Genomic DNA, 9,482 nt, shown 5'->3' with positions numbered 1-9,482 from the left:
ATAAGTGGGTCCTGCCCGACAGTTTTCTCCTACCCATGCTTCACATGGTTCATGGTCCTTCACACTTGGGGGCTGATGGGATGACAAATACCATTGAAAAAATATGGGTCAACAAAAACATTAGGAAGACAGCTGTAAAACTATCTAAGAATTGTATGACTTATGCTCTTCATAATGTAGGAAAAGGGATACAAGTACCACCGGGTCATTTCAGATTGCCAGAATACCCCTTTGAATGCCTTCAGATGGACTACATAGAAATGCCCCCTGCCAATGGCAAAAGATATGTTTTGGTCGTTATATGTAGTTTCAGTAATTGGGTGGAGGCATTCCCTTTGAAAGACAACACTGCATTAAGCACAGCCAAGATGTTGTTGAAAAGAGTACTTCTCTCACTATGGTTTGGCTAGAAGTCTCTGGAGTGACAACGGGGTACATTTTTCGAATAAAATAATGGACCTAGTATGTCAAGGATTGGGGATAAAGAAAAAATTCCATTCAGTTTCTCATCCAAAAGCGGCAGGGCTTGTGGAGCGCTGCAACGCTACATTGAAAAATAAACTGCAAAAAATATGTGCATCAAGCACTCTCAGTTGGGTCGATGCTTTGCCCTTAGCCTTGTTCTCCATTAGGACAACTGTTACATCCAAAAGCAGACTCTCTCCATATGAGCTTGTTATGTGGAAACCAGCAAATGTATATGGTTTTGCCTCTCCACCAAAGTTGCAAGAATTGACGCATTCTGCTTTGTTGGATTATTGTAAAGAACTAACTTCTGCCCTGTCTACCATTCGCCAACAGGTCAGAGACACTTGGTCCCCGCCTCTGGAAGGAGAAGTACACAACATCAAACCCGGGGACTGGGTCCTGAACAAAAACTTTGTGAGGAAGAACAGTCTACAGGTGGAAAGGGCCAGCGCAAGTTTTGTTAGTCACACAGACGGCGGTTCGATGTGACGGACACAAAAACTGGATTCATCTATCAAATGTGACGAGAGAGCTCCACCATTCTGGCCAAAATTGCCCCCGGAAGAGGACCGTTCTGACCGAAGGACTGGTGACTGCATTCCTGCACGCATTGATGATCAACAAACTGCATCAGGATACAATCTACGCCCAAGAAAAATGAAGAGTGCTTAGGACGGAGCAAGCACCAACTGCCACGCACTGAATAGTGCCAACTTTAAAGGACTAACTTGTGCAATGAGGTTAGTAAAATAAGGACACTGCCGACTCTGATCTGAAAAGAGAATAAAGGAATACCTCCGAAGCACAGAGACCCATAGGAGGAGAGGGTGTGAGGTCAAATTTGTGTTAATACTACCAATTGCAAGGCCTGTAACAGTGAGGCCTATAACGAACACTGTTAAACTGCCGCACATGTGAGATTGTACATTTCAAAGTTCTGAAGTATTATTTCGAATGGTATTTCTGTTTGGAAGAACAACTAGACATCTTCCTTTACTAGAAATGGAGGATACATACTCCACCCTTAAATTGAACAAGAAGGGGCGTTGGTACTCCAAACTATGCATATTTTGTATGTTATTTTGTATAATGTCTTTGGTCATTGGCTTATTATATTTCCTAGAGCTCTACCATCCTATTGCAAAAACAGCCCCGCTTCCATCAGAGCTTCCCTCTGACTTTGTCCCCTCAGTTACAGTAGCACCAGAGGATATGGATCACAGAGAGGAACTGCGTCATAATTCTTTCCTTACCCTACTTCATCAGACTCATCAAGTAATTGATAAAAATAATTGTTGGATTTGCATGCAATTCCCAGCCTATGTGGACGAAGGTATACCCCTTCTCCAAGTACCCTTGCCATTTGAAGCGTCCTGTTATGCATTACACATTGCGGTACTGAAAGTTGAGGTAATAGGGGTCCTCCGTAGCTTGGTTGTCTCCCGTTCCACCACTAGAACATCACCTGCCTCCTTGTACACCCGTTATCATGATGACATCCTTCAGATTGGGAATTGCACTAAGGTAATCCTACCCAATGCAACATTCCCCTTTTCTAATATATTCACCCCACTATTTTTGGTAAATAATGATAGTACACCTCCGCTCCATAGGGGCACCAGGGAGATACCCTTTTTGAAAATGAGGCAGCGTAGTTTGCTCGGAGTATATGTATTAGAAGCAACGGTACCGCCAACATGGGGAATAGTACCAATTGCAATATGACATTTGAGGTGTCTTCCCAGGAAATAACTGTTCCACTTTATATCGGTGACTCAGTTTATTTCAGTTGTGGTTCCAGGGCCTATATTTGGCTACCAGTGAACTGGGGTGGCTGTTGTCACCTGGGTCTTGTAACACCAGAAATGTCTGTAAAAAGTACTGCGGAAGTAAATAGAGCATCCAGACCTCTAAGGGGTAGGAGGAGTGTTGATCAAGGAGATACAGTGGCTGAGATAGCTGATGATGTACTAAAGGCCTTTGTTCCTTGGTATGGCCCTGCCATAAATTCAAGAAACATACACAGGTTATCCAGTCTATTAGAAGCAACTGTAGAAGACACAGCAGGCATAATTGAGAACATCACAGTTAAGCTCAAGGCTCTCCGACTGGTTTCTCTTCAGAACAGGATTGTGCTAGACATGATGTTAGCAGAACGGGGTGGAGTCTGTAGGGTGATCGGTTCCTCCTGCTGCACGTATATTCCTGACTCATCCACATCAGTTAGGGAAGCTGTCAAGAGGCTATATGATATAGGGGCCCAGGCCCATAGTGATGTTGGACCCTGGGATCCTGCAGGTTCCTTTTGGAACGCTTTATCTGCTTGGGGCTGGAAGATAGGGATGTTTCTAGTGGCTATCTTCCTTGTGGTGATTGGGTGCTGTGTTCTCATTAATTGTCTGCCCATGTGCTGCCAGTGTTTGGGGCAATTGCTAAAACCGCCCCCAGTGACTCTGACTAACGCTCTTATAATGAGGGATATTGTAACTCCAAAACAAGAGAGGAAGCGTAGAGGTGCTGATAGAATCACCCTCCTAGCAGAAATGCATAAACAATGAGATTCTATCAAAGTGAAGAGGTGATAATTTATATAATGTTTTATCTTGGGGGTCTGGTGAGATACTAGGCTCTCTCTTAAGTATAGAAAGATGAGAGCACAGTGTGCTTGTTAAAATACCCCTCACACACTAAAAAGTCCTTTAGTGTCATGCTTCATCATAGGGGTCTTCCCGTCCCTATAACGGGGCGGGGCGTGCTGCGACCAAACGAACTACGCGGGAGCACTTAAGTTGTGACAGAGGCTATGTGTAGACTAGGTAGCAAGCTATTGCTCTACCTCACAACCCCTTTTTAATGTTCCCAGCTAGAGAAGAGAATAAAATTAATTTTTTCTACTAGGCCAGGGAATTTTTATCTTTTTTGTATTTTTCTTGCACTCACTTGTTAGCTTGTTAGGTACCTACACTTTCACTGACACCCCTATACCTACACATAGCCTCTGTCACAACTTAAATGCTCCCGCGTAGTTCGTTTGGTCGCAGCACGCCCCGCCCCGTTATAGGGACGGGAAGACCCCTATGATGAAGCATGACACTAAAGGACTTTTTAGTGTGTGAGGGGTATTTTAACAAGCACACTGTGCTCTCATCTTTCTATACTTAAGAGAGAGCCTAGTATCTCACCAGACCCCCAAGATAAAACATTATAAAAATTATCACCTCTTCACTTTGATAGGATATTGTAACACAACAGTTGATGGATATTGATATCTCGGATAACAGCCCTACTGACACGAATACGGTTGATTATGTTAATGAGCGCAATGAGGCCCACTATAGTAACAGCCGGCCTTTCTATGAACATGTGCTGTAGGCCGCAACAAAATGTTGGACCTTGCGTTCAAAGGGTCGATTGTGGGAATACAGTTTTTAGTAATGGACAAAAGCTCCTCCATTTTGTAATTTCCAGCAACCATTTTGTGTTTCTCTTTTCGCCTGCCACCTCAGCACATATAATGTGGCCGCTTCATCTGCACAAGGAAATGTTGATACATCAAATAACCCCAGAGCATATGTTTGTACTCTACTCTATAACACGCAAGTAGAGCAGGATACGTTGCTTAAAGGTCAATGACTCATTTGTTTAACTTTCCTATTAAACTAAGGCCATATGTCTTACAGCTAACAAAAGACTGCTGATGGTAACAAATTATTGTTGACACAAGAGATGTAACCTTTTGTTCCATATCCGGATGAGTAATCAAGTGAGCGCCTGATTCTGTAACCACAGACCCGCCTATGTTTATATTTGGCACAAGTATAACACAGTTCTGCTTTATTTCTTTATACCACGAGATCACTGATGACTGATGGGGTTTAGTGAGTAATCTATATATTTGTGTTCTGCATGCCATGTATACATATTTCCAGAGTTACTGGACCTGACTAGTACGTGAGATTGTCCTGGGACCATTAATCATCCTTGGTAGTTGCTGATTTGTCATATCCATTCCCACCTACGCTTATTCCAGCACAAAAGTATATAAGGCTGTCTATGGCTTTGTAAGTTGTCCACTTCTTTCATAGCCACATGGAGCTGTGAGGTGGTGTACCCGCTCGAGCGCAATAAATCTTTTACCTCCGACTGCTGGTCTTCCTTTGTGAGCATACCTGGGCGAGGTAGAAGAAATCCACTTCGACACTAGGTATCTAGGTTAAAGCGCCTAGGCACCCGTTGCATCTACATGTATTCTTTACAAGCGCGGTAGGTCGCGCTGTGTACTTCTGCATGTGTGCATTATATGCCAGTGGTTTGTCTCGCGGTGCCTATGCACCCTCATGCTCTTACACATATGCGCAATAAGGTATTGGGTCATACTGTTCCTCTGCACCCATGTTCCTGAACACCTGGCATGGGATGTTCGTGCGGCGTCACTCAGAACCAGGACACCTCTGTGCTTGCACAATGAAGTATTATATGCCTGTGGTTTGTCACACGGTGTCTCTGCACCATCGTGCCTGAACACTTATGCAGTGAGATGTTCGTGGGGGGTCACACACCTTGGGCTTGTACAATTAAGCATTCTATTCCTATGTTGTTACACTGTACCTATTCCCCTTGTGGCTGGCGCACATTTGGTGCATTTGGATGACTATGTTTTCATACAGTACCTATGCACCACTGGGCGTGTACAATTTTGCATTGGATACAGGTGTGGGGCCACGCAGTAGCGATGCATCCGTTTGCTGGCACCTTAGATGTACGTGTTCTGTTTTACGATACTTATGCACCCTGGGGCTGGGGGTTTGGGTGGAATAGAGTGGTACAGTCTCATGAAGTAGTCGATAGGACTGGCATGAAAAATGTATAGTTTATCCTGAGGCTACAAGCACTAATCATCTGTTTTGATTTTCATTTATGTATGGCGGGACCCATGACTGTGATACCTGAGAAGTGCTCCAAACCGCAATGACTGCAAGATGTGGACAGGCAATGGGACCAGGAGATCCGGAACGTGAGTGGCAAACGATGGCTTCAAGTGTGATGGGCGAGCAATTCAAGGGCCCAAGAAGTGCCAGCATGCATGGGCAAGATGGTGCGGCCCATGGACTATATTGATTGTGTATAGGTGTATGTGTCAACCATTTGCTGTTGGCAGCCGTGGTATTTTAGCAGTACGCTGCTTTACATGTGTATGCCTTGCAAGCTTGACCAAACCCAGGGCAAACGGGCGTATGCAACACCTCAACACCCCTTGTCGTGGAACGGGATTCTGCCATTACGGCGCCTGTGCTCGCAGGTGCCATCAGGAGCGGACACTGCGCGGTGTGAGGATGCTCCGTAGTTGGGGGATAGGCTTATACAGAGCCTATCCCAGAACATAGTGATGCAGCCCTAGCATATCTATCCCGCACTTTGGGAGGGGAAGGACTGGGTACACATGGACGCCTAGGTAGAAGGGTGGGTACACCATGGCGGCGGGTTTACTTTCCCTGAGTCAGACAGCCCTAGCATATCTCTCCCGCACTTGGGAGGGGTTGGGGAAGGACTGGGTACACCTGGGTAGAATGGTGGGTCGACATAACCGTGCCCAGGGTACACCCAGACATGCCAGAGCTTCTAATAGGGAGGAAGCGAGTCTTTGAGGCCATGGGGCCACTGGAAACATCTACCTTGTAACAAACTACTGGGGCTAGCTAGGGCTTGGCACTTACAGAGTATGGCTCAGGGGCGCATCTGGGGGGAGCCGTGCTTCTTAAAAGACGGCGTCTATTCGTCCACACCAGGGGGTGAAATCATCGCAGAGATTCTTCTTGCCTAGTTAGTGGTGTAGAGGGACAGGGCACGACCTTGCAGTGAGTTGGCTAGGTTGGTGAATTTTAAGGACAAGGCATGACCTTTCAGTATAGGAGGGTAGGGGGGCAGATAGTCGGTCAACTACGCTCGCCTGTGGCGGTAAGGTCATGATTGGTGAGCAGTTAATTTAAGGTCCTTAGGGGGCGGAGCCATTCTTGAATGTGGACGCCCAAAGGGAGGGACAAGTGGTCTCTCCTAAAACTCCAGGGGCATTTACAGTCTGTTGGCTACATGGGTGCTGGGGAGGGGAGAGTCACGCTTTCTCTAGGCTGGTTGACCCCCTTTAATGGAGTTAATAGAGCATACTCGGGTAACCGGGGGGCGGAAGTACCCTCACGGTAAGCGGGCCCTCTGCGAATGCGCACTTCGACGGAAGGGCGTGGTTAATAGGGCATACGGGGGTAACCGGGGGAAGTACCCTCACGGTAAACGAGCCCTCTGTGCATGCGCACTCCGACAGGAGGGCGTGGTTTAAGTGATAAGGATCTGACACCAGTTAGTGACCTTGCCATAGGCCCAAATAGGATACGCAGAAAAGAAATATTGTATAATGTGAATTGATACGTTAGATTCGGATAGGAAATACCTTGTACTAGAAGTATGTTAAGGTTAGCCATCTGATATCTGTATATATCAATTGTAATAGAATGTCATGGAAAGTTTTCTGCGTAATTGTGTAAATATTGTTTATTTAAATTTTTGATTTTGTTGTGTTTCTATCTAGGACCCTAATTCGATATTCCCGATTCATGCCCTTATGTGGTTATAACAAATAATATCCTTATAAAGGCATAGGAATCATATCCATATTTAGTAATAGCCCATGCAGTCCAAATACGGCAAGGCTACTCCAATAGACTCCTAGAAAGCACAACACGTTCTTTAAACAAACCAAGCCTCCAGCAGCCGGGGAATTCCCCCTGCTTTTGTTTTGATTTGCACAAGAACTCCTGGAGTCCAGAAAGAACTGTTAGTTCTTAGTGACGTCTTATGTCCAACCTTACATCAAACCCGGCACCTTTCAGGTATAAATATACCAACGTTGCCTTAAGCAAACACACAGTGGTTGGGAGCAGAGCGACGTTCTACTTGCCCGGGAGCCCAGCTGTTGCAAGAGCCGAAGGAAGCCGCCCCTCCCTTTCGACGCACTGAGAGAGACGCTGTCTTTTTCTCCAGCTGAGAAAATCCAGCTCCGGTGTTCCCAAGTCGCCCTCGCGGGTTGCTGGGAGATTGAGTCCTGAGAAACGAGATACAAGACCTCCTTCATTCTATAACCAAGGTACGGAGCTGATTAAAACATTTGAGAGAATTCTTGATTCAGATTCTTGGCAAAAACCTAACTTAACTTAAGACTGCAACTTACTTACTCCTTCCCACGTATTAGGCTTAGGTCAGGTACACCAGGGTAGGCGTATCTTAGAAGCACCAGTTGAGTTCGTTAGTCAATATTTTTATGTATGTATATATTTTATCCATTTTAAAGTATCATATGGCTAAGAAACCATATCAATGCTTTTAGAGTATTATTTCATAATACTACTTTTACTGTACGCACTTTACTTCATGATAAGTATTGCAATTGTGGCAATTCATTTCTCTTGCATGAGAAAGAAGACTGCTCAATGAAATAACACCTTTTATTGAAAACGCCCGTCTCTCTATTTCTCTGCACTCTGGTGAAATTAAGCATGCACGATTGACTGAGTGAAATAGTTGTCTATTGTTTTCACACGACTCTAGAGATATACTCTTTATTCTGAGGGAGCGAAGTTGTCATGTTATATGGTTGTCAGAAGCTAATCCCTTCTTGTCTGAATCAGGGAAGTTAACCCCTCCCTATTCATTCGAGAAAGTTTCTAGTGACCTCTGAGCTAGCTGGCAAAACTAATTAAGTCTAACATAGTCAGTAGAGACCTAGATGACCTTCTTCCTACGTCTACACTACTGTTTATGTTATTCCAATGCGCAGAGCCTATTGGGAATATAGGAACTACACTACATGGCGCCCAACGTTTGGTAAGGCGATAATCTAACGCAAGACACAAGAGTAACTCAGTCGTGCTTTTCACACAGGCCCTTTTTTCCGTAAAAACTCCAAAAGACGTCTGGAGTGGGTAAACCCCTCCCTATTCATTAGAGAAAGTTTCTAGTAACCTCTGAGCTAGCTGGCAAAACTAATTAAGTCTAACATAGTCAGTAGAGACCTAGATGACCTCAGTCCTACGTCTACACTGCTGTTTATGTTATTCCAATGCGCAGAGCCTATTGGGAATATAGGAACTATACTACATGGGGCCCAACGTTTGGTAAGGCGATAATCTAACGCAAGACACTAGAGTAACTCAGTTGTGCTTTTCACACAGACCCCTTTTTCCGTAAAAACTCCAAAAGACCTCTTGAGTGGGTAAAAGGTTAATATCCGCCGGAACTTAGTAGGATGAGAATCCTATGTATTAGTTTTTGTTTAGTCAACGTTGAAGGATATAGTGTTCCAAAATATTGTGCACCTAATCTTTGTCTCCTTGAAACTTGCTCTGCAACAAAAACTTTTTTAGTCAATAAAATGACGGAAAGTGAAGAAGAAAGAGAAAGAGAAGCCTTAGCAACTCAACTCTTAGCGGAAGACACAAGTCTCCGGCAAGATGACTCAAATGCTATAATCATTCCGGTCAATATAAGAAAAACTATAACTCTTAAACTTATAGAAAATGGACAATCACCAAGAGGTGGTACGGTCATATTCGTGATAGAGGCACATGAGTATCGACAGACAGAGGTATTCTATTCATGGATACATTTTCCAGCAGCACACGCTCTGACAAAAGATTTCCACTATTACAAAATAGAGGAACCTCCGGATGTATACACTCCTTTCGAGGACGTTGAAATCCCACTAACTTACCAAGAGCACCTGCTCTGGTTTAATGGCGCCCTAAAACATCAAAATCACATCACCAGGCACGGTCCACTAGGTAGACCAGGAGCCACGTGGCTGGTTCTAGCCAGCTACACACCACATCCTGACATTGAAAAAATGTCAAGCAAAGAACTCTTAGTTAAACTGAAAGAATTAACAAAGGCATATAGAGAATTAGTTCAATTGGCAAGGGACGATATAATGTACCTGCAATAATAGAAGGAGACAGATATAACAGACC

The sequence above is a fragment of the Lissotriton vulgaris genome, chromosome 8 (assembly GCF_964263255.1).
Source record: "Lissotriton vulgaris chromosome 8, aLisVul1.2, whole genome shotgun sequence".
Lineage (NCBI taxonomy): Eukaryota > Metazoa > Chordata > Amphibia > Caudata > Salamandridae > Lissotriton > Lissotriton vulgaris.
Note: the sequence above shows the minus strand (reverse complement) of the source record.